Source organism: Triturus cristatus, chromosome 6 (assembly GCF_964204655.1).
Source record: "Triturus cristatus chromosome 6, aTriCri1.1, whole genome shotgun sequence".
Taxonomy (NCBI): Eukaryota; Metazoa; Chordata; class Amphibia; order Caudata; family Salamandridae; genus Triturus; species Triturus cristatus.
This window is the reverse complement of record NC_140589.1, coordinates 619539519-619566858: the sequence shown is the minus strand read 5'-3', so window position 1 is coordinate 619566858 and position 27340 is coordinate 619539519. Positions and strand designations below refer to the sequence as shown.

Genomic DNA, 27340 nt, shown 5'->3' with positions numbered 1-27340 from the left:
CACAGAGTCCTAAACTGGCAAGCAGAAAGATGCATGAAAGTTGAATGTCTGCACGGTGAAGTCTGGGGATGTCGCAACTTTAACCTTCTGCATCGAGACTTACTGTGGAACGACGATGGAGAGTGACATTCACGAGAGCGGCTCCTGGACCAAGCCTGTGAACAGACCGCACAGTGACTGTAAGAGCCGCGCCAACAGGAGTTACCTCAGACATTCCCACAGCACCTTCGGTCAAAGTAGACTGGAGTCGCACTCCTCTGAATCATGGTGCTCTTCCCCCCGCACGACATACAAATGGAGTGAGGGTCCGTGGATGACATTACCGTCTACAAGACCCACAAGGTTTGATCAGAAAAGCACACTCAGCGATGAAAACATCAACGTAGGCTAAAACGGCCAGAGGTAACCGCTTCTCCAGATCTGCGGCGTATAAGCAGAAAAGAGAAACGGAAGTCAGCACATCAGGGAGGGGCTTATATGGACTCAGGTGACATCACATATGTTGATAATGTCAGTACAAAGTCGCACAGTGCCCTCTACCGACACGCAGGGGAACTGCTGAAAAGATTTCCGGATCCATTTTGGAACTTGGGGAGAATTCTAAGGTAAGGAATCTGTAGCTAGACGTCTATCAGATTTCCAGTGCTTAGTCACCATGCACTTTGCCAGCAGTAGCGCTGGATCTAGGAAAAGGGATAAAAGTCAGTTCTTCGGCATATGCCAGAAAAGCCCCAGCGCACAATTCTTCCAGCCGTGAATGGTGATGCGACCAGGATGTGAGGTGACCCCCTTGCTAGTAAGATGAAGTAGGGACAGGACCAAAGCATCTGAAGCATGTCTGTGCCGAGCAAATGGAAGCACGTGCAGCAGGAATTGCACCAGGGAAGAAATAATTTAACTTGGCAGGAGTGAGCCAAGATCGATGCAAAAAGAACATATGAATAGGTTTATATGAGGTGTTTGTTCACCTCGGTGAGACACTCAAAGGCTCTGTCTCACTCCTTATCTGTGAGGACCCTACCTCGGTCTGTCTCCCATTTAGTCTTCAGATCAGTTAGGGTCACCCAGATGCGTTTTATGAGGCCCCTGTTCAGCCACACGATGAGGTGCCTGCCACGGCCCAAGACATTCAGTTACTGGAAACCCGCATTTTGGGGCAGTTCATCTGATTCCATGCCCCAGTCCAATCAGAGTACTCGTGTCAGAGCATTACAGGTTAAAAATTGACCATCTGGGATATCATATTGTTCGGTGATCCCTTCAAGAGGGAGGAGCACACAGTCCTGAAAAGGTTACAAGACCCCACTCAATGACACAGGATCAGAGCTGCAAGTGCACGCCTGCCCCTCGGAAGGTAAAGAGATGGCAGGTACACAGGGAAGGGTCCATGCTGTGAGACGCCGCCCTCAAGTTTGTAGCAATACTGTGCGAGTTCTTCCCCATCATTGCCTGACACCGCATTCCCTCGTTTCCCAAGCATTGGGTGGTGTTTCATTATTTCAGACTTATTACTGCAATTTTGTTTTTTGCTTCCACTACTTCGAGTTTTTTTCTCCAGGCACGGTCTTTTCTCTAGCAATAGATGCCTTCCTGTGCTTCTTCTGGAACCGGTTTCATCTTGCGTTTTCACATCTGACTTTTCACCATACTGCTTAGTTTCTCGTTGTGTGAGAAGTGCAAAGGAGGATCCGGGGGACGGTCATCATTTTCATCCCTTAAAGTAAAGAGGACTAAAGAGGGCCGAGCAGAGGCTGTAGCGTGACACAGCGTATCAGAAAGGTGTCGCTTCTGAAAGCAAAGATTCTCGTGCTAGAGGCACAGATTAAGTTCAGTGTAGACATACTTATGTTTAACTGACTTTGATAAAGTGTATGTTCACCAATGGTTTCCTGGCACTGAAAAGTCTAAAGGAAATTTAGTAATCAGTCGAGAGGAGTATAAAATAGGACAGAGATATGCTGGACTAAAAAGACAGGTTTTCAAACGTTTCTTTAACAAACCAAAATCAGTTTCATGGCACAACGGTTCTGGAAGAGAAGTGTTCTAGCACAGCAAAACTTCAACCCGAAGTGTTTCTTTGAATATCTATCTTGAAGTGATCAAATAGTTTGCTTGAGGGAATCTTAAGACTTCATTGATCCGTTTAGTCACAAAATGAAAGGCCATACCATTCAATGCTTTAAAGGTGGGGCAACACATCTGAAACTGTATCCTTTGTGTTATAGGTAGCGAGTGGAAATACTTCAATACCGTTGTTAAATGCATTTTCTTGGGAGTTTACAGATAAGACAGCAGCTCCACTTTGCACAACTTGTAGTATGTGGATGGCTTGTTAGAAAGACCAAAGTAAACTGGATAGCATTAACAAATCATTATGTTATTGTAGCCATAATCATCATTTTTTAAGTTTCAGCAGTAAGGAATAAAACAAAAAGGTTACTTGCCAGTAGGTGTAGTTTTCAGCCTGAAGAGTTTGGGATTCCCGTGCTGTGCATTTATTTCACCATCTAGTGGTTGGGTAAGGAATCATGCTGCATCCCTCTGTTTTGTGTGTGGGCGTCGTCAACCACCATTTGGTGGTTGTGTGATGCCAGATGGGGTCCCAGATGTTCCTGTGCAATATTCCTAGTGATTTGCCCTGAGCTGCACCCTCAAGACAGCACTTTTTGCCATTCAAAATTACTACTTTACAACCTTTCCTAAAAATACTTGGGGAATGTATAACTTTCCCCAAAATATTACAGGACTGAAGTTGGAATACTAAGAAAGCCTCCTGGAATATTTGGGGGGAAAGTTGCTCTTTCCCCAAATATTCTAGGACTGCACTTAGAGTAATTTTAACCTTCCAATATCTGCCACGTCCACTGCTGCTCCGGGAGTGCAGTTCAGGGCAATAAGCACGTAACAGCTTCCTGTGCAAGGACGTCATCTTCAGATAATCTTTCTCTCCTGGTGTATGCTGTTCTTCGAACTTCCCTTTATCTTGCCTGCTTTTATTCCCCCCCATTTTCAGGAAGGCGGAGGGTTGCAGGAAATTCCAGCAAACGTTTCAGCCTGCAAACCTACTCGTACTGATAAGTAACCGTTTTATTTTGCAGCGTGAATCTTTTTCTGGATTCACATACTGTGCATCTGATTACATAGCAGTGTTTGGTTCCTTATGAAGGATGGGTTGAAATGTGGATGAAATGGCAAAGAGATGTTGCAACACTTTGTCCCACTTGTGCTTCCTTGTTCAAATGGATGTCCACACAGTAGTTTTTTGTGAGGGAGTGTGGGCATGTCTGTGTTGTGGCCATTCAGATGTTGGAAATGGGTAAGTTTGCCAGGCACGCTAGGACTGTGCCCTTCTTCCGGATTCAGTGCACCCTGGGATGTGTTGATAAACATTTCTCAGTTTTCCCATTGCATGTTTGGATAGTTTCCACTATCAATCATGTAATCATTCCTTTGGTTACCAGTATACCTCTGCTTGACCAGGACCCCAGTCTATCTGCTTCCTCCCTAAAATGTTATATCATGTACTTAGGTACACTCCAGATTGGATACTGGGGTACCCTTGTCAGTCCCTAGTATATGGTACACATGTAGCCAGGGCATAGGTATCCCATGGGCTGAAGAATGTATTATGCCACCCATGAGAGGCCATGCAAAATGGAACTACAGGCCTGCCATTGCAGCCTGTGTAAGTTGGTGCATGCACCACTTACTTAAGATATAGGTTTACTATATCTAAGGGTCACTACACTTAAAATCTTTAAGTCACCCCTATAACAGGCCTTGACAGTCATGAAGGCAGGGTGCTTGGTTCTAAGTGAGAGGGTGCCACTGCATGAGCAGAACAACCCTGCAGCCTACGGAGTCCATTCTCCAGGGTTGTTAGTGGTGCAGCCATCTACAACATATAGAGTGGCATTAGGCGACCGCTTGTTGACCAACTCTAAAACTGCTTAAAATAACCCTATTGTGTTTGGTACCAAACATTGTGGAATCATACCCCCACACCGGTAACTAGTGAGGGAGGTATGATTCCACCCCTTCAGAAACTAGCATTGTGAGGTCCCTGGTGTTCCCGGTACCAGCCTTCTAGTTCCGGGCAGCCCAAAAGGGTTGCTGCCGACCAGAGACACATTTCTGCCCACCTGCTGCTGAGACAAGCTCGAGCAGGAGGAAGGCAGAATAGGCATCCTGTGACCACCTCTCAGACAGGACTCAGTGCATTAGGCATGGGTGGGTGCGCTTGCCAGCGACTGAAAGTCTGCATGAGGGGCACATTTGGTGTACCTGTGCATAGTCCAGCTCAAACCAGTCCTTGGAGCAGTTGGCTCCTGCTCTGGCGCAAAACTTGTCAAAGGACATAGGAGTAACCTCTCCACTGTCCTAACCCTCCCTGGGAGGATCCACTGAATCTGTCCAACCCTCTCCTGAGGCAACAAAAGAGCTCACCTGGCTGTAGGACCTTAGATTTGATGTGGGAAAGATTCTGAACAAGAAACCCCTGAGCTTCGACTGTCTGGACACTCTGGACTTCGTTTGGGCCCTACTTAGTCTCCCACTCCGTCCAAAACATTGTCTGTGCCGTGCACCATACAGGCTCCATGCAGGACCTGTAGAGCATCAAGGACAACCAAAGACATCTCCCTTGGAGTGAAGGAGTCACTCCCCTGCAACCGCAGGCACCGTGACGCAACTGACCAGTCTGATGATCCTGAGCTCCTGGGGACTCCTAAGGCTCCAGCCACACAGGAGGTGGGTTCCATGTCCCTTGAGGTCCGAGCTGGACTCTTACCAAGTTTGATGTCAGAATCCCTCGTGGGGGCTGCAATACCTGTACCCCTGTGCACCGCGTACTTTTGCAAGTGCATATGCTTGTTGGCGTTTCCAAAACAAGTGCATTGGGCTCCAAGAAGCCCCGACCTCTGGCATTTCCACCAAAGCACTTCGGCCTCCTCGCACCGAGTGCTCCGTGGGCTGTTGCTTGGTAATTATACTCTAGGTACCCTCGCGACTCCTGTGCCTCCGGCCTGTGGGTCCTCTTGAGGGTCAACAGTGCTTTTCTTGGGCTCACCTGGTTGCTCCAGGCTTGCCCTGGCTCCCCTGTGGCGAGTCCCCTGGTCCTTGCTGGGCCAGACCGTAAGCTCCCTTGACCTTCTTCGTGGGTTGCCACTGCCAAGGCTTGTTGCTTCTCCCGCAAGACACCGACCCCTCAGCATTCTACAGCCTTCGTGAGACAGCTCGAATCCGGCTCCTGGTCGTCCCCAACGTTTTCTGGTCCCTGCAGCTGAAGAGTCAAGGTCTCCCTCAACGCACCTGAAGCACCAGACATCGGTGGGCATTCGTCTACCAAGTCCCTGGTCACTCCTGAGTGACCCAGACTCTCTCCCCTCTCCTTTCAGGTACTTTTGACAAGAATCCACCTTTGGATTCCAACTGACACTTTTCTTCTTTCCCACAGTGGATTTTCCTTGAAGTCAATATGGTAGCATACCCACATCCATGAGGTGTCTCCCTGGGCACAGGTCGAAAGATAGAAAGGATGTTGGATTGAGCAACCCAGGAATGTTGCATTTTGGGAAATGAAGTTCTGAACACAAATGAATGATTGTGAAAAAAACGATTAAAACCACTAAGAATTCTTGAAAGGAACTACTTGAGAAGCGTGTTTATTTGAGAAAAGACTAGCTGAGTTTTTAGCTCTTTCGAGGGAGACACCTCATGGATGTGGAGATGCTACCATATTGACAGTTTAATAACGCTCTTTAGCAGGGAGTGACACCCAGGAGCATGGCACAACTGATAAACCTTATACTACAATACGGCAGTGCACGATCTATTAAAATAGTGATTTCCTTGAAGTCCTCCATTGAGATCGATGGGGGTTTCCGACACCACTTCAGCCCTATGCACCTGGCTGCCCTGGGATAGACAACTCTGGTACTACGGCATCCACTGGTGGGGTGGCTTTTCAACCTCCTAGGGTTTCTTTGTAATCCACTTGGAAGGGTCCTTAAACTTTAAAACTGCAACCAGGACTCTCCCATTGAATTGTACTTAGCATGCGGTCGTGTTCACACTGCACCAGTCATCCGTGGGAACCCTACTTACTCACCTTGGGTGGTTCCTGGGGTCCCAGCGATTCTACAACCTCTAGACAGTGTCTTGACTAGAGTCGTGGTTCTTATACCACTGGTTTGATTTGCTACTTACAATTGCTTCTGTTCTATAGTATTGTGTGCTTTTTGCTTATCTGCGTGTAGCAGATACTGTAAGGTATTTTAAGTGTGTTATAATAATAAATACATATTTTTATAACTGTGTGGTTCACCTTTCATTTAACCAATACAATAAAGGTTGCATTCTGGTCAAACAAGCTGCTTAACATTACTTCAAGACTAAGCCTGAAGGCTGCTCTCCACAGCTACCATTTGCATAGCTTTCGAAGTTTATTTTTGACCTCTTTAATCACCATATGGGTTATTTGGACTGGTGCAGGGTGCCCACTTTAATTAGTGGACAGCATGTACCAGGCCAACTTATCATACTCATCCTGTCAACTTCTGCTTTCTGCTTCCCGGGATGGTGTATTATTAGGGTCATGCTCCAGTGGATCGTCCACTTCCACATTTCTTGTGCTAGTTGACAGTGGGAATTAATTTGTTCTACCCTGCTTGCGGAGATTGAACATAGTTGTTGTGCTATCAGTCTGTAGAAGCACGGTCTGTCTTTTCACATGCCCCTTGAATCCCTTTAGCGCTAGGAAGACCATCTTTAGTTCCAGATAGTTTGTGTTTCATGGTTTACGTAGGACTCCAGGTACCTCTGACCTTCAGATCCCCCATGTGTGCTCCCCAGCCCTTGTGGACCCCATCTATTGTTAACGTCACTGTGGGAGCTGGAAGCTTAAAAGTTCTCTACACATTCACATATGCCGGTTTCCACAATTCTATCTCTTTATGAAACCCTTGATGTGACAACCACTAGATCCTCTCAGCGCCCCGTGGCATATGACCATCCATTGCTGTATGGGTCGTATGTGGTATGAGGGGACTGCATGATGCCATCATGCCCATTAGCTCATGACAGTCCTTACTGTCAAAGACTGCCCCTTCCGGTAGAGGAGAGTTTGCTCTGCTATTGCGGATGCCCTCTTGGAGAATGCGTATGCTGTGCTGTCCTTGAGTTGCCCCCAGGAACACTATCATCCACACCAGGAGTGGTGATTTTTCATGGTTTATGGTAAACTCGAAGTTTAAAGTGTTTTGATGTCTATTTGCATGTCTCTGTGGCATTTTAGTTTCGAGTCAGCCTTTACCAACCCATTGTCCAGGTATGGGAAGACATGTACACCCTGTCTTCTCAGATGCGCTGCCACCGCTGCTCGATATTTTGTAAACACCCTTGGTGCGGATCAAAGTGCAGCACTGAACTGGTAGTGAACTACGTCTATCATGAATCTGAGGCACTTGTGGCTTTGGTTCATTATTATGTGTAGGTAGGCGTCCTTCAGGTCCTGCATGGCCATATAGTGTCCCTTCCTTAGGAGCAGGATCAGTTTTTGTAAAAACGTCATTTTGAAATGCTGCAATCTTATAAACTTGTTTAGGTAACTTAGGTCTAGTATTGGTCTCAATGTCAAGTTATGTTTTGGGACTAGGAAGTATGCTGAGTAAACACCGGCTTCCCTTAAAGGGATACTCTCTGTGGCTCGCTTTTTGATGAGTTCCTTGACCTTTTCTTGCAACACTGAGTTCCCATTCCCTTAACGTTCTGGTCTTTGGGGAACATGAGGCCATGGCCTGGTGAGTTCTATACAGTAACTGTGCATTATGTTGAAGATGCAATTTTCTGAGACAATTGACCTCCATTCCTGGAGGATACTCCTATTCTCCCCACAATGGTGTTATGTGGTAGAGTTGTTGGTTGGTTGAGTCACTTGCTTATTCTTTCCCCTTGTGAGTTTCCCCCTGCTTCTGGGCTGTCCGCTAAAAAGCTGTCTCGCCAGGTGTTGCCAGTACTGTTGAGCAGGCAGGTGTACAGCTAATTGCCTGAAGCCCTGCTGCAGGTGGTGTTGCTGGGTTGGTGAGAAGCCAGCTCTGCCTGCTAGTCTTCTGTTGGAGGTTCCGCCAATCCTGACGGACCCTCTGAACCGCAAGGCCTTTGCGGTTTCATTTTGCATCTTAATTTGCTGGAGACCTTCCACAGCAGTCCCGAAGAGAGCCTCCCCCCTATGAGCAGCATGTTTATCATGGATACCTGCGCTTCGGCCTTGAAGCTGGAGACCCCGAGCTATGCATGCTTCTGGTGCACATCTGCCTGATGGCACTATCTGCTGCGACCAGAGCCAATTTGAGGCAGCAGTTGGCAATGTTCTTGGCCCTTTCTAGATGACAGCCTTCACGGTTTTAGAACTCCTCTGGAAGGTGCAGCATGAATCCTTCCATTTACTCCTGTTGATGGTTGTATCTGTTAAGGACGGGAATGGAATTTGCAATTCTCTGTTGCGTCACAGCCTCCCTTTCCATCTTCTTAACCACCAGATCCATTCTTTTTTCTTTCCTGCTCTGGTGGTGGACTGGTTGACATGGGGGTGTTGTTCCTTTTTCTGGCTGTGGCCAGTATGATGGAGTCTGTTCCTTTTAATATTCTGGGGATTGAACGCAATGCTCTCTTTGGCCACATCTTCCTCAGCAACAGGCACCCCCCACTGGGATTGAGGGGGCGCTTTTCTTTCTCTTTGCAGGTTTTGAAGATTCTTTGGTACTACTCCAGTGTGCTTCCAGACCTAATGGCAGACAAAAAGAATCTGAAGATGGCATCCACGCACAGGAGCTTTTGGGGCACCGTCTGACATCACACAAGGGAAAAACTTACCACCAAATGGTGGTCATGACGCACACCCACACACTCCAAACCACCCCCCCAAAAACAAACGGGACATAACATGATTCCAGACCCAACCAAGGCTTTTGATGTTGCTATAAGTTCAGGTGGGGCTCCATTTCCAATGGTCGACAAGGGTTGTGCCAAATTTCTATTCTACTGTGTAAGATTACTACTTCTGTTTTTGTCTCCATTCAACTTCAGCTGGTTGTTACTTATACAGTTGCAGATGTAACGCATATTTTAGAACTCATTCTGTGCAGCCACTGAGCAGTGTAGGCGGAGGAGCCTTTCGGAGTCATCTGCAGGTTTATATAATTTGCAGCTTCTTGCTGTTAGCACCTTTATTAAATGCCTGATATAGTTGTTGCCCAAATGAGGGCGTGGGGAGGATCCCAAAGGAACTTAATCTACATAAAAACTGTTGCTATGTATAGGGTAAGTTGAACTGCTAAGACGGTCTTCAAGAAAAGATTTCCCCCAATTTAATGCTGTGTCCTGGAGCCCAGAGGCCTTCACACGTTCCACCAAGATGTTGTGGTCCAATGTATTGAAGGCCACAGATAAATCCAGTAGCACTAAAATCGAGACCATCTCCTGATCACCATATGGCCTCAGATCATATATTACAAATAGAGTCACCAACCCTGTATTATGGCCAGATTGGAAACACACATGCAGTTGATCAAGATAGTCTGAGGTTTGGAGATGCGTATAGATTTATTTGGCAACATCTGCTTCAATAATTTTGCTAGGCACAGGAGCAATGATATCGGGTAATAGTGTTTCAGGATGGTAGGATCTTCTCCATTCTTTTTTTTTTATTAGTGGTATTATCACAGCATTCTTGAAATGCTTTTGATTAATTACATTGTATTAGGATTTGATCACCAGAATTATTATTGGGGTCTCTAATGTAGTTACTAGGTTTTTCATAGCTGTTGCAGGACAAGGGCCCAACGGTGACCCTGATTTAACTTTAATCATTAATTCCAGGGCTTATCTAATGGTTGAAATGGAGAGCAGAAAGAAGTTGCTGTCTGCTTCTACCGAATGTGACTCCTCTAACTTTTCAACCATAATCTGTTTTATTTATATATATATTTAAAAAAAAGTAATACATCTAATCACAGAATCCTTGGGATGGACAGAATACTACCATTTGTTTAAGATGAAAGTTGGTTTCATCATCTTAAACTGTTCTTTCTGTACATTTGATGCTTCCATAGTTTTACCGGAGAAGCAAGTAATTTTTGTTTGTAATAGATTTGATTATTATTCTGTCATATCCATTTTGAAATGTATCTTACTCTTTATCAATCTTTGTGCAAATTGCACTCTATCTGAAGTACCTTCACATTTCTTTCCTTCAACTCCACAGTAAACCAAGGGAAAGGTTTCATTGGACTGTTTAGAAGACCTTTAAATCAACTTCCTTTAACCAGCTCGAAAACTCGATTTCTGCATTGCTGATTCTCTGAGTCAGACTAGGTGTGGCCCACACCAATGTTATTAACACATCTTCAGACACAATACGTCGCAAATTATAAATCAATTTATAATGTACATGGCTTATATTTTTGTCCCTCTACAGCTAGGTTGAATTTAATTAAACAATTATCCAACCACATGCAAGGAATATTGTCCAGATTGGATACTTTAACATTTGAAGTCCAGAACAGATTCAGCATGTCCCCTTTGGTATCAGTAGGTTTAGATGTATGCTGGAGGAAAGTTTGAAGACATCTCAAACAATTCTTGATTTGTTAGGGCCAGATTTAGGATCATTTGCCCAATAGTTGAAATCACCAACTATCTGTAACTGTGAGTCGTTAATCATTAAGGAGTTAATCCCAAAAAATTGATTGGCAAAGATGGACTTTTATTTGGGGGCTGATATCTTAATAGGCAAACAGAGTTAATAGCTTCAATATTTAGCAGTAGTATATTGATTTCCAAAATAGGTTCCATCTGTAGAACAGTACCCTGAAAGCGTCTACATACTATTGGGGTTCCTTTCCTTTAATCAGTTAATCTGTTGATATTAAGCATATAACAATCATTTGGTAGGGCCGTTAAAATATCTGGTGTCGACTTCAGATAGCCAAATTGTTGAGAATAACAGAATGTCTACCTTATCAGAGTTTATCAAGTTAAAAATTTATTTTATGTTTGCCCACGTGTTTAAATAGATCACATTGATCTTATTACTTGGCATAGGGGGCTCAGGGCAGTGCAGAAGCAGTTTCACTCACAGTGCATAATCAGTGTTGCCACTCAAGCATACTGGAGCATTTAAAGAAAGACAAATCTTCCAACACATCGTTTCTGTTAATGTTCAAAGCATGCCTGTTGTATGCTCACTGCAGACTATGATCGGCACTCTCCTCTACCCCAGGTAAAGAGGCATGCCAGCTTTCAGCAAATTTCAGTTTTAATAGGCAATAAAAGATTGGTTGGGTGTGGTGCGTTGCTCCTACTTTAGGGTCTGTAGGTACAGTGTAAGCAAACTTTTTTGTTTCATCTTCAGTGAGTTCAGAATTACTCATCCTGGTTGCTATCAAGAATTACCAACAGTGCTAGACTCCACTGGGCAAAGGAGCAGGCATTCTTTCATACACAGTCTAAGAAGGATGTCCCATCAGGCAGCTAGTTTCAAAAGGGAACTGGTCGTACCTTACATCCTAACATCTTGTATATAAATAGTGTATACGAGGTGAGTACATGGGAGTGGTCACAGCATTTATTCTCTGAAGGTTCATAACCAGAGCACTACTAACATCTAATATTTAAAAAACTGAAGAGAATTATATTTAGTATACTTTGACTCATTTTAAATCCTTACATTTACAAATGTTCAGGCTTTCAAGACAAATTCACCAGTCGAATTATATAAGCTTTTAAAAGATGTTTTGATACTACCATTTAGTCTGGTCATACGGTCTATCGGCTTAAATGGTAGGGTACCTGAGTTATGGAATAGGATGCAGATTGTTTTTTGTTTTAAAAAGGGCAACCCCACTGACAAATGTGGCTCATATCGCCCAATATCGCTCATGAATGTGGACGCAAAAATCTTTGCTAAAATATTGGCGAACCGTCGTGCTCCAGTTATGCCAGGCCTTGTATCCTTTCACCAGCTCGGGTTTATCCAACGTAGGGACACTACCGCCCATGTTAATATGGCAATTGGAGCCAATTGGAGCCTTTGATATGACAAACAAGGGGCCAACCCCTCTCGGTATGATTCTTTTGGACGCTGAAAAGGCATTTGATAGGGTGGGGTTGGATTTTCTTTGGGCCATACTAGCAAAATTTGGTATTAAGGGACAATTTAAACAACGGATACAAGCTTTATATGATACACCTCAAGCTAAACTTGCATATTTAAGCTTACAGTCACTAACTTTTTCGATTTAGTGTGGTACCCGGCAGGTTTGTCCCCTTTCACCTTTGCTTTTTGCCCTGTACATTGAGCCATTTATTTGTGCTCTGCAATGTAACCTTCAAATTTTGCCTTTAGTTTCTGGGTCAAATTCACTTAAGGTTATTGCTTATGCGGATGACATCGCTTTTTTTTTTTACAACTGAACCCTTTAGTGCGATAAAAGCTATGGAGGATGAAGCAGCCAAGTTTGGTTCTATATCAGGGTATAAATTAAACGTTAAAAAAACTCAAATACTTCTTAACTACAAACCGACGACATCAATTTATGGGGTTTGTTCTGTAGTTACTTATCTAGGGTCAAGCTCTCTGTACAGATGGACACGATAATTTCCTTGAATTACGAATCTCTATTGAAAGACAGCCAAATCATTAAAAAAATGGCATAAGTTGCATATAGGTATTATAGTGCAAATTAATATTATAAAAATGAAGATTTTGCCCAAATTTTTGTACTTGTTCCGTTCTATTTCTTTGCGGGTTCCCAATTCTTTTTTTAAGAGGTTAGAGGGTGTGTTAAGTAGTTTTATTTGGGGCTATAGAAAAGCTTGTTGTGCAATAGATTTGTTAAAACTTTAATTTAAGCAGGGAGGACTGGATTTTCAGGATTTAAAAATGTATTTCTGGTCAGCTTTCGCTGGGCATTTTCGTAGTCTCCGCAGCCCTGCATATACTATGTTTTATCATCAGTTTATGTTGAGTGAGGAGAGCAGCATGTATCTAATTAGAATCAATGACCCGAATTACTTCAAGAGTCAAGTTTACGACCATACGAGATAGTACATATATTTGGAGTGATATATCTTCTAGATGCAATGTATTATTCTATCACGATAAACTTGCCCTCTGGGGCAATCCGAGCTTTCCGGAGGTGTACCAAGATACAGCTAGCAAACGTTGGGCTAGCTATGGGATTACATGTCTCGGTGATCTTTATGATCATAACGGCATTGTTTCTTTAGAGAGTTTACAGTTACTGTATAAGATACCAGATTATATGTTTTTTTTAAATATGTTCAGATTTGGGATTATCTTTTGCAGCATTTAAGTTTAATGAATGTTCTGAAATTTGGGATTGCTGGCACAGCGGGAAGACAAAATCTGGGATTAGTTAAATGTATAAATGCTTTTGCAGCTATAGGCAAGGTGATTGTTAAAGACTAGCGGAGCGTTGGAGTAAGGTTCTTGGGATAGCGGTCACGCCTACTACTATTGAGCAAGCATTAAATACCGTAGATAAATCAGTTATTCTACTAATCTGCGACTACAGCAATTTCGTACAATGTTTGCAGTAATATATACGCCAGAACAAATTGCTAAATGGGCTTCTAATAGTTCGGGTAGTGATCGGACGAAATTCCCAAGATGCGATATGTATGCGGCTAGCATAATACGTATGTTTGCTACGTGCCCGGAATTGGAGCCATTCTGGCAGAAGGTGGGCCAAGTATTCTTCCAGAAGTTTGGGTTAGAGCCGCCTATCACAGTTACGGAAATCATGATGGGTTTTAGGAACAAGAATTATAGATCCAATCGATTATCTTCCATATTGCTGGTCTCCGCTAGGTTGGCAATAGCCCGGGTATGGATTTCTCCAAAACCTCCCTCTATTAGTGATTGATGGCTGCTAGTCCAGGAAAAGTACGAAATGGAACAAGCATTGGCTAAAACAAGGGGTATCCATTCCTTGACAAAATGTAATGCAATATGGGGGTCTTTGTTCTAATATTAATATGCAGAATTTTTTTAAGCTGTCATGCCTTGACAATACTATTTGTTTCTTGATGTTCTTTGCTTGTCCTAATCTTCTGAGATACATTTTCATTTGAATCTCTTCTCTTTGTTATTTTTATGTATTTAATACTGTGTTTATTCTATTGTCCTCTTGTTGACAAATAAAGGTTTAGAAAAAAAAAAGACAAATTGCCAAATCTAAACCCATTATTCAAAATAAAAATCGATTTTCTTTGAATATCAGGACTCCAAAATGTCAGTTTAAGTTCATCAATGAGAAGCATCATTCTCTTTTCCATAAGCCCGCGTGTCCTACCACAATCAGGGATGTTTATAACCGACCAGGTTTTAAAGGATGAAAATAAACTAGTAGGATTTATAAATTCTCAGATACTACAGGTAACTTATTACTCACATACTGGTTTGTTTTCCTTTAATGTTCTGAAATGGACAAAGGTATGTCTGAAAGATATTAACCCATATATCTGCAAATTATTGAGGGATTCAATATTTGTACCTATGGAGACAGCAATTTGACCTGAACCATAATAGGAAAAACCGCAGTTATAACAAATAATCACCTAAATGCTTTTAGAAACCAAAGTAATATGGTAATGTTGGCACGACACCCAAAATTGCGGACCATCTTTCAAATACCTGTTCAAACATTAGCATGTGTTAGAGGTAGGTCTACAAATCATTGCTCCAATTAACAGAAACCTCTGCATTGGGATATACATAGGCTCTGGCTGACTAAGAATTCTAGGTTGAGGATGCTGCTGCAGAGGAGACTGGGCCTAGACTAGTCAAACTTCTAAATAAAAATACACACTACCCCCCTGAAGACAATGGTGCGCCACCACTACTAAAAGATACCATACAAACACCAGAGAAGTGGAGGTCTAGCTTAAGGTTACACAGTTGTACTGTATAAACTGACAGCGCTTGTCTTCAATAGTAAATCTTAGGAACCCTAATATATGGTAGTATGCATTTAAAGATCTACCCTCCATCCACTCCCCAGTCTGCACTGCACAACTTCTAATAACTGAGCTGCTTGAAATTGTGGAAAATATCTATTAGGACAATCTGACTGAGATAGAAAGATCTACTATTAGACATATTTTCTTTGGGATTCTTGTAGCCTATAAAGCACAGGCCAATTTAGTTCGCCAGCATTTTGTCCACTGCTCTTAGAAGCAATTGTTGAGTGACTTGGATCTACTTATTGAAAGAGGGAATACAATCTTCTTCCTACTGGGGATGAACTTCCACGATCAACAGAATGCTCTCTAGTTCTAAAGAGATGTCAATGTAAATTTGCAGAAGAATCTGGAGCTGTTGCAAAAGATGTAGAGGTTGGCAATGGTATAAAGGTAGAGGTTCACATTTTTATGGAAGCCTGTTTACTTCACCTGAAAAACTTTAAAAGCATGGGAGGGCTGAAACTTAATTTGTCTCAGGCAAGTAGACAGTACGCCTATTGAAGGCTTAGCTGTTACAATAACATTTCCCCCTACTTTATGCAGCTCATCCATTGATGCTGAAAGCAATGTCTTGCCAACAAATTGGAGAACCACCACTTTATCATATCTATATTTAAGATGTACAAACAACTGTGTGCCTATTCATTCAAACAGAAGCTGATAATTCGGGCATCTACATTGAGTCACCTCCTGTTTTGTTGTTGTAAAGCTTCTTTCCTTCTTTTCAACCAGAAAACAACTTTCGCTGCAGTGTTTGGAGGTAGAAACTCCACAAAGTTGTAAAAATTCTCACACTTTCATAAATAGTAAGTAGCCATAACAGAATACATTCATTTGTTTAAGGGCAAAAAATGATTTTTTCTAATATGTTTTCTGGTTTGTTACTCTCGTTCCTTAGCGGACTATCAAGAACAAATGTGCAGGAGGCAGTTAAAAATCAATTTCGAACAGTAACCACAGCAAGGTCTGGTGCAGATACAGGAATGATCAAATTCAGCTTAATGGTCAAATCATAACTAATTCATCAGAAAATATATAGGGTGTGGCAGATTCCATAATGAAGCTGTTTCTGATCGAAAGGAGGTAATAGGAGACATAGCACAACACATTGCCACTGCACATAAATGGTCATGGGTTACAATAGAAAAAACAATACAGTTTGTCTGGATTTCTAAACAACTGCTTATAACACAGCTAGTGCTGCAAGAACCTTTAGAAGAGCTTAAGAATTTACTCTAGAAAAAGCCCAATGTTCAGAGAAATGTAAAGGCTAATTCTTCATACTTGCTACTTAGGAGTGCTAAACAGCCCCATGAAGGCACTGTAAAGAATCAAGATTCATCAATTCTTCACTAAAAGGCGAGCCTATTGCCCCTTCTGGTCATCCCAGCTTAAGTGCCCCTGCAGTCTCTCTATTTTATTAACACTGATAGAACAAGTGCTGCCTGCTTCCAAAGAAGTCAATACTAGAGACTCGGTGTGCCTTTCTAACTCTTGTACTGTTCTTTCAAGACCTAATCAAAATTTCCCAACTAGGAATGGGAGAAGGCGAAAGAATGATCACTTACAAATGGAAAATGCCAGAAATATTGATCAGTGCATCCTACAGGATAGGTAGGAAAAACACAGAATCTGTAAGGCACAGGTATGTGGAGCGGACACATAAGGAGTTAAAGTTGTGTATGAAGGGCTTTAAACTCCTGGGAATGTGACTGAGACTTTACTTTTTTCCGAATATAGTGCTCAGAAGATCATCCCAATTGATTTTCAACGTTTAGAGACAGGGTAAACTTTAAAACGTTACAGAATCAGATGCTATGCTGAAGGAAGGAAAATATGTGATTTCCCGGACTCTAAACTAAAAAACATATCTGGCACTAGTACTGCTTTCGGCCCTTAAAGGAAAACAGTTTTGATAAACACAAAGAACATGATAGTCATGTTTTTCATGAGGACCAATGAAGTGCTTTATGGAGAATTAGGAATGCACTCTTAATGTCACCCACCCCGTGTGAGCAATAGATTGGAGGGAAATAAATTAAGGCAACTGAATGGAAACCTTGCTCAATCTGGCTCCTGAAGACCCAACTACAATTTGCTGCCAGGAACAGTAGGAATTTCTTCTACTGGGCACAATTTTGTGGCAGCTGAGCTGGAAAATTCTAGATTTGTCATAAGATATTGCGGACAATGAACGAAATTCACCATCCTTCCTCCAAATGATTTACTTTTGGACTTAGTTTTTTTAAAACAATCTTTTGTGAACACTAATCTAGACAGTCCGAAGTAATGTGTACTTTATAGAACAATTTCAAAAGAATAATGCTAAAAACAAGTGGAATGAGGTGAGACAGGAGAAACAAGGAAGAACTGTTGGAGCACATGATCCCCTTTTTAAGTCTTACTTACGGACAGCTTTTGGTTTCTGTTGTTAAGACATATATATATTTTTTTTAAATCTGTTTTTTTATTTATTAAAATTTCGAAGGTTACAGATACTTGAAAGACATCATGAGCTGTGTACACTCCATACATGTTGGCATTTAATCTCGATAGATACAAGTTCTCATCGCACACATGCTGGGCCTCATACCCATCCAAGGCACAGCCGCCGCACCAGATTAAATAAAAGAGTAGCATTCAGTTATTGTTGTGTATGGGATGCATCCCTATTCGCGACTGCTTAGTTTCGAGAGTCCAGTGTATAAGTCCTTCTGTTATTTCCTTATTGACTGCCAAACAGACATAGCAGAATAAAAAGTTAACCTCCAACAATCCCAACGATCCCAAAACAGACCGGCACTAGTGACGGTGTCCTCATTCCGCCCCCCATCTTGTCTTCCCCAGTAACCTTGTCCAGCATGACAGATAGGCTATTATTCCCCCTACAACGGCACTTATCATTTTCTCCATTGGTGGTGATGCGAAATAACACGCATGAAATATGAAACAACGCGGCCACACCCGATTATAGACTCCAGTACCTACCCTGGACCTACGTCACTCCCCTCAGGTTGTCCCCTCATATGTTCCTCCTCAACCCTCTGGAGTGCCTGGAGTAGACCTTCCCATTGAGCAGCTATTGGTTCCTTCCTTAGTCCCAACATTTCCTCCCTTCTAATGGCGGTCCCCTCTGCCCTAGCCCATGCATAGAGCGAGTGTCTCCATGCCTGCACGTGGGGAGGGTCCTGCGCCTTCCACCTTTTGGTGAGCAACCGTTTGGCAACCACTATTCCCAGATCCAAAAACCGGGATGTCACCTTCATGGCTGGGGTTATATGAAACTGGTGCAGTAGATATACCTCCCATTCAAAGGGCAAGCTACGATCGGTACTTGTATGTAGCAGTTCGCTGACCGTGCTCCAAGAAGTGTATATCCTATGGCAGCTCCATAGCATGTGAACAAGCCCCATCCCAGGCTCCATGCATCTGGGACACACTGCGTCTACATGGTGGAAGTACCTGTTGATAGCCTCCGGCGTAAGGTATGCCCTATGTACGATGAACAACTGAATCTGTCGGAGCCTCATATTCCTGGGAATGCGTACTGGTCACTTCAATACCCATTCCCTGTTTCTGTTGTTAAGACCTATTGACTACAAAACAGTACACAAAGAGCAGACTTTGGGTGAGCCCAATGCTCATGAGTGGATGGATGACTTTCTTGTCTCTGTTTCGTTATTTGATAGCTGTGCGCGCTATTATGAAGTCCTGCCTCTGACTGAAGCATTTCATCTTTTCAGTGTTTCTGTCTGGATGACTTACCCTTCGACCGATGACCACAGGGACCTATTGTTTGTGTTACAGCACTCTACAGGATTGCATCACTTTCCTCACTCTTTTCCATGTACCGATGTGGTCAGTTTTATAATGTGACCCACTGATCTAGACCAATGTGTTCTACTTTGTACTGATTTATACAGCTGGCATGTCTTACTGTGGCCATTATAGGCATGCCCACATGCTCAATCTAAGCAGCTTACATTTCAGTCACTAAAAGAGGTAGACTGCACACGTTTCGTGGAGACATGGGAGTTACTGAAGCCCAAACATTTGATGGCAAATACCCTGCATTTCTGGGGTTGTGACAGTCTGTTGGATGCTTTCATGTGTTACATTAGTGTTTCTGATTAATGGGAATGAACGCTAAGAGGAAATTGCAACTTTTTGAACATTTCAGTTACAAATATATTTAATAATTAATCTAGTATCTGTGCTGGACATCCATTTCTTGTCAAGCATTAAACAATGTTTTAAAAATAGGGCGATTCCTTTTAGTGTGCAGAAAAATTACCCTTGGTCTCAATTTCTGTGGTTTATACGTGTTCTTACGAACAAAAAAAAAACATACTACTGTAAATACGGTCACTGGCCTAAGTGCCCACTTTATAGCTAACACAACTGCTGGAATGTAAAGACAACAGTTTGTTTCCAAACAGAAGACCTGCTCACATCTTGCACATGTAGTCAAATTCTTGAGGATCTCCCTATAACTTACTGCCTTTAGACACCTTTCCAAACAATGACCAATAAGTTCCCATTCAAACCTGCAACACATGGCCAATGATCTGGAGCAAACACATGTAAATGGAATAATTCTTAAAAAAAATAATAATAATAATAAAAAAAGAATGACTAAAAATATAGTACGAGACATATAGACAACAGAGCGATGTGGCGCAAGGTGTGCACAGAAAAAGAATGATTTACATAGAAAAGTAAATGTGGTGCAGCTAAAAGTAAAGATCCTCAGAATACATATAATGATGTGTAAAGAGCTCTGCATGAGATTGACTGAAAGCATAAAAAACGATACTCAGAAACAGAATAGGGCACATATAAAGTATAGAAAAGGTATGGAGAGGACACCAAATGAGGGGAACGGAAAAAAGCGTGTTATCACACAAAAAGAGTGGGGTGTACGGAAACAAATAGAGAAAAACAAGGCATGTGCAGAAAGTAGAACATCAGCTAAAATTAAAACAAAGTATGTAGAAAGCAGAATAGGGTGCATTCGAAATCTTGGTAGAGTCCACATTAATGAGAATTAGGTTCTACTTTCTACAGAAGAACATACATATAGTGGGGCTTTGGGGAGTATTTCTGGTGTTTTTTTCAAGGTGTTTTCTTAGTAGTTTGTTTAAAGAAAACGTTTTTTGCTGACAGCAGAGCATTCATCACACACACTTCTTTCAGTGGAATTCTTTCCTAGAGTGTGAGGATCTAGCAAGAACCGAATAACCACTTAACCTGTACTGCATGAGATCTGCTACCAACCTGTGATTTCAGATACCTCGAAATAGCCCAACTCAAAACTAAGTATGGTCTTTTTGCCATAATGTAACTGGCCGTTATGCAAGCACCTTTCATACTCCAGGGTCCTCCAATTCTAACTGTTTTCTGTAAGTCAGTAAGGTTAAGGGATTCAATCAAACAGCTGGAGTTTTCCCCCCAAACCTGGTACCAAATATGTCCAAGATCCTTCCTACTCAATCGTTGTCTCAAGCTCTTCAAAATAAATAATTACACTGACGTCATGTTGCCTGAAAGGAAACGTTCTTGAATTGAAGGCATATTATCCAGGCTTATCATTCATGATCAGTGGGGTTAATGATGCTCATACAACTTTCAAATGTGTATTTATAGGCACCAAACACAAAATACTTCAAAGGGAACCAAAACAAGTACCATAAAATAAAGTTCAATTTAAAAAAAGGCAAATTACTATTTCCTTTGTTTCGATGCAACTGAAAATATGGCTGTGCTGCATGTTTCGGTCACCTGGCAGAAAAAAAACTAAAGTGAGTGCAGGCATGTTAACATGCTGAAGTTTTGCTTGTGGTTAGTTGGCGCCACCTATTATTAAATATAAAAAGCATTTATTTGATTTAGACTGTAATCCCAGGTCCAGCCAGCTGGAAATATAGAGAAACTGCAATTTTTATACTGTTTGTGCAAACAAACACTGAAACACAAAACACTTTGTTCATAGCGGACATTCTAGTTTTAACATCTGCATATCATGAAATCTGCTCTTGGAGTGCTTTCTTTAATCTAGTAAATTACCATCAAGCACGAGAAAACAATTGACAGCTCTATAAAACCATCACCCTCTCGCCGTTCCAGTCATTACTTCATTAGGATGTAGCATGACATAAATGAAACTAACAACATAAAGCTATCTTATACTTTGTAGTTAATGCTAGTGAGAAACTGCCATACGAGTTTAAAACATGGCTTTATGGGTAAGGTTTAGGAAAGGTGTACCAAATTTCTAGCAAGAAGTAAGCCATTCGGAAAGGAGTGATTTCTCAAAGGACTGTTCGTGACATACCATCCTTCCTCTCATGAAGCACTACTTGCAGAAAATAGGGCTAACATATCCCATATATTCACTTTGGAGGACTCTTCAATAATTAAGTTAAATTAAGCTGTGTTCTTTTAACGTAGGTTCAAACCGATTGAGGAATAAAGTTTATTTTCTTAAGGAATGTCTAGTCTATATATAGCCCCTGATTTTTAAGGCATCACAGGCCTCATTCTTTGGATAACGACAAAATATGAAATCTAATATCGACCCTATAATTTAACAGATTACCCAATTTACAATGAAAAAAATGTATTTAGAGGGAGTGAAGCGAAAGAATTAGGCCCGATCACGCTCACAGGCATAGGTGCTATATAATACAGTACCTAGTCCTTAATTTCAAAAGATGAATGAGACCAGGCTCTTCGGTCCAAGATAAACATCCAAAGATACTAGAAAACACGGTAATTGCTTTATAACCGTTGAGCGTTTAAGGTTTACGATATTTTGTATACCTTTTAGACATCTGAAAGCACTCTGAATATCATCTAAACTTCACATGAGGGTACACCACGAAGGATAGTCATTTTAACTTCTACTTTAGATAACTGAAATATAAGTCAGTCATAAACACTGAAAATGTAGAACGGTGAAATAATGTATATTCATAACGCACTTGCCTTTCTTTACTCTATAAATAGTTTGATGTGAGCATTCCTGAATAATAACCTTTGTTTTTCAAACAGCAAAGGCAAACAAAGCGGGTGCTCAAATAGGAGGGGATGAAAGTGGTGAGTTGAGAAAAAACTTAATTGAAAACAATCGCAAGGCTTCATTAAGGTCTTCAATACACAAGAACCAAATCTTGTCGAGAGAATAAGCACCAGGATTGCAATTGCACTAACCAACCATCAGATCGTTTGCAATCAATCCTAAAGTAAGTGCTATTGGAGGCTACAACAGCGGACGCAAGCACCTTCCAATCTTATCTGAGCAACACTGCAAGAGGATACCACACTTCCTAATAGGAGTTGAAAGAGGTCAGTGTTACAATATACAAGTCATCCATGATTGACTTAAATGATGGTTTACAAACGCCTAACTTAAGACTTTTGAAGATGGGACGTGCGTGCATGAGAGATCAAGTTACACATTTACAACCTAGGGTATCATCAGATTAAAATACTATTACACTGACAGAGGGCAAGAAATTGGAAATGGATGCATGAAATGCTCACGAGTATGAAGAAATAACAGGATAATTACAAGCTTTAAGAGATGGATGAAAACACAGACGATTAGGTAGATAATACTCTTAATAGCAGAGACACAACTGAAGAATTCAATCCTTTCTAAGTGGGTCACATAATATTTACTCGATTTGAAGGCAGTTGGAATTTGCTACATCGTTTTCGCAGCAAAAGAATTTACATGCTGAAAATTTCAGACTAAACTTTCTAGCAAGAACATGAAAATAATTAACAAGTGCAATCTACAGACTGAATTACTAGGAGGAAGACTTCGATTATGACAAGTGAACCAAAGCAACATTCCAAGTGCACTTTTAAAATCAAGCACGATTTTATGACTGGTTTGAACAACACAGAAAGAAATTATTTTAAATCAAATGGAATAATTTAAATAAGAAAAACATCCTCAAAATCCAACTGAGACTGAATAATTCAAAATTGTCAGGTCTTCTTACGATTTAGCTTTGCATTTGAGAAACAAAGTAATAAAAGAAGGCTATAGAATATGATGAGTTTCAAGCATTGACACTAATTTGGCAATAGATAAAACATACTATTTAGAATCGGCCTTTTAACAAAGAAATAAATAAATGCTCTTCTAAACTTTCATGTAATTTGGTTTAAGAAGCTACAGATCTGGAAACATATCTGTTGGAAGAGGTGTGGCGCAGCGGCAGGGTGCCTGACTCCGGACCACGGGGTTCACTGTTCCATCACCAGCGCCAGGTTAGCCCAGCAGCATGCGACTCTGGGCAATAGCTCCTTTAATCTTCCCGACGGCCCCCAGCGCCGGGACAGCTCTACGGAGGTAGCTGTGCGCTTTACAAATACTGGTGTTATTTAACTGCATTTGTATAATTGGGGTTTGATTGAGTTTTGCCAGCACAGCTTTGTAGTAAACCTTCCTCCGCAATTATTTACAATATCATGGTTGAGCTGATTTACCACTGACGGGGAAAACTATCAAGCTACTGTGATGAAATTCATTTAGTGATCGAACACCCAAAAGTGGATTGTTCCTTACGAAGCCATCGTTCAATTACATGTTTAAGGTCTAAATCGAGTGAAATAGGACGCAAGAAGAAAAAACTTCAATAAACCAACTTAGAAAAATGACAGTATATAATGACTTCTGACATCAGATTCTTCCTTAATGCGAACATGGATCCTGTTCTGTGGGTAAAATTCTTAAACTGCTAACGACAAAATCTGTTTTTTCAAATGTTGTCATAGGAACTAAAAATACATGGTCTGGCTTTGCAAACATTCATCTAGAATGTTTGATAACATGATCGCAAATGCCCAAACAAGATCACATCAGGCTCCACTTGTCAACTTCAAAGCAGGCTATTAGTGCCATTTTTCCAAACTGTAGTATCAATTAGAGGTACTACATTAACATACACATTTTAAACCTTAAATCTGGAAACTAGTGCAATAGCGGAGGCCTACAGGAAGGAGCCCAGTGGCCGTCAGACTTAACCTCAATGGTTAACAATAGCTCTCACTGCTGATGAATACAACCATTTTTTTGTATAGACATTGATAGAATATATTGTATTCTCAAACTTCAATCAATTATTTAGTTAGCATTGTAATAACCCCGTTGTCAATCTAGATGGATGCAGGGCACCTTCAGGCTTTGTGGTCATGGAACACAGCACCATACTTCTGGCAAAGTTTAAAAAGGTATTGACTGATAAACACATTTTGAGGATCCCATTCTTTTTGCCAAAGAAGATAAAGCCTACATGAGTACCTCCTCTAAATACATTACCAATAAAATCCTATTTTCATGCCTTCACTGAATCTATGTCATCAGATGACAGTCTAGGAATATGCAAACTTTAAGATTCAAGTGATAGTTGATAAGGGCATTTGTAAGTGAGCCATACGCATATCAAAAGATCCATTACAATGGTAAACATTTTATAGCAGCTCTTCTACCTACTGGGTTACCTATGGAAATACCACACAGGAGTGGTGTTTTTTTAGGTAACCCGGAGTGGATTATCTTTTGACGAATGTGTGACTAAAAAGGACTCCACCCCCTACGAGACCAGATGCCGGTATCCCCTAAAGTCTATGGAAGAATACCTTGTCCAGCTCCAGGTAGGACTCACCTGGGTTACAAGGTAGCTCACACCTGGTGGTACGTGTTAAGAGACTAGTAGAGCCACTACAACTAGTTTTAGGGACTCATTAGCTCTGAATAATGCCGCAGACCATTTAGGCTACCAGGAACGGGCAGAAACATGGTGGCAGTTGTTAGACTGGTTTGAGCCATTGACCTCAACATACTCGTCCGTGATATACCCGCTATCCTCTTGAATAAAGGTGATAACCTTGGAACACTGAGGTATTTTTAGTTAATCTGGATCCCCCTTCTTTTGTCCAGTAGTTTTATCTAAGAACTCCCTCCTTCCTTAACAGTCTTTGAGAAAGTCGAGCCAGCTCTGGTGGTATTATCTTAACAGGGTGGGGAGAGGATACAGACGATGACGAAGCATGACACTTATGTGTGAGAGGTTTCCTATTCCATAAAGGATGACTTTCCCTAGACTGGTGATAGAAGTCCTGTGATATCCGAATTTTTGATTCTTGAACTGTTCCAGGAATAGTAGGAAACTATATTTATTGCATTCTTCTTCGATTTCCTTTATGCTTCCATACATATTTTGGTGATTATATTGACTTTCTCAAAGACATATGACGGCTTATCCTCCTCCGCTCTCTTGGTTGTGTTGGTGGGTATTATAGGATAGGCATTAAGGAGGACACTTGGTAGTTAAAAAGGGAGCCAAGTACAACACATGTGGCTGTATGCCGTGGAGTAGTCAGTGTGTGATGGCCCCTAGTGCAAGGAAGGAAGTAGGCTCTGCGGGTCCTATTTAAAATATAAAATGGTGCGTTAATTTGAGTCAGTTCTCAGTGTCCTGGTGAGGCAGGCCCTACTGCACGGCTGGAAAGTACTGCCATGGATGTGCAGCTGCAAAGAGCCAGGACGAAGCGGGAGAGGTATAGTGAGCACTGATTGGGGGTGAGGGGGTTGTGGTCTTAAACATTTGCATAGTTTTGGAGGTAATCACGCACAGAAGCACATTTTTTTTTTTAAGTGCACAGTGTCATACATTGGGAGGGCTTTTGTGAGAGTGTAAAACACACCTGTGGAGTGTTATTAAGGGGACCTTGCGTTCAGAAGGGAAGTCAATTAGTGTGCCAAGCTGGTGAGGCAGTTGTAAAATATGAGCACCATGTAAGCCACCCTCAGCCCCCTAGCCGAAGATATACTCTTCTCTGAAGAATGGCAAACACATGAAACATGCAGTCCTGACTCATCAAGTGTTTGACTCCGAAAATATTTGAAATGCAAGTTGCCTGCATTGAAAAGTGACAGACCTGCAAGTAAATGTGAACTGATTCTGCCCAAGGAGCTACGGGGAAAGTGGCGCAACACAGGAATGTGTGAACTCCACCTGCCCTATCATGCTCAGTCTGTCATATTCTAGCGAGAGGTGGTGAAAATACTATATCTGCATGAAAAAGACAATAACAAACTTATAAAATAACAAAGCCTGTTATTACACAACTCAAAGTCGCTCTTTTTGTGGACCTCGCAAGGATGAATGACAGTCGGCTCCACTAGGCTTCAAAATTGCACCTGGCAGTTATGCATAGCTGTTTCATGGCTCATCTCTGCCTCGTATTGAAAAGCGCCAATATGAAACTAAATTGGCACAAAAATATATATACACTGAGGCCTGTTTCACTGAGGGCTCCTGAGGGCGTGGGAGGGGCACCTTGTTCTCGGTTGCTCGTGCACAGCAGCTGCCAGGGTCAGCTCCAGAGAGCTTTCTGCTGCTCTTCGGAGCTAGGCTGGGGACGTGTTACCTAGGATAGACTTCTGGGGGAAGAAAACACCACACATGTCCCTCTCTTGTGTGCACTAGGGCTGCACGAGCGATAGTGTGTCAAAACACAAATAAACAACCCTGAAAGGCGGCGAAGCAACTGCACATCCACAGAAGAGCGGCCATTCCAGCAGCGCTTCTCCACTTTAAAGCAATTACCAATCCTAACCCGGTCCTTAATAGCCAACATTTGATTCTATTTAAAAAATAAAACAAGCAGATAGAAGAATGTTACTTGACCTTTCATCCTACTCGGAACATAAATTGACATAGCGTGAAAGCAAAACATACACGCCTTGGCAAGGAGGGCAGGGGGAATGAGAGGGGGCGTAGAAGAAATAGTACCTGCATCGCAGTGGATGGGCACCAATCAAGTAGAATTCATCTGTGCTTGGCCGGTGCTCCTCAGTTAGGAACGGAAGTAATGTATAGGCTGCGCAAACATATTAGGAGGCAGCAAAGAAGGGCAACACTGAAGTCAACCTGTAGTAAGCAGCAGCCGGGATCAGAGTCCTTTTACTGACTACAGCATGTCTCGAAGACAATAGATGCGCTGCCTAGGCTCGACCTAAAATGGACCCGAAACACCTTAGAGTGGTTATAGAAACCTGTGGACTTTATTTTGAAGTCTTGTAAGAAGATGTTTGTGTTATCGTGCAGTTAGGTGCTCTGTAACAAATTATTGCACCTTAAGAAAAACAAATACATGTTAAAGTCTCACAGTTAAGGCAATTTCTTTTTTAGTACTTTTGTGATTAACCTAGAATAGTAGGGATCTACTTCCAATAAAAGCAAAGCACTCATTGACTTAAGATGCATAATCGGTT

General features: G+C 41.9%; 1 protein-coding gene across 1 annotated transcript in view; it reads right to left on the bottom strand.

Moving 5' to 3' along the window:
* The window catches only part of CCNC (cyclin C), a 275260-nt gene that overhangs the window by 30370 nt on the left and 217550 nt on the right, over positions 1–27340 (bottom strand). The gene's annotated exons all lie outside the window — the stretch shown is intronic.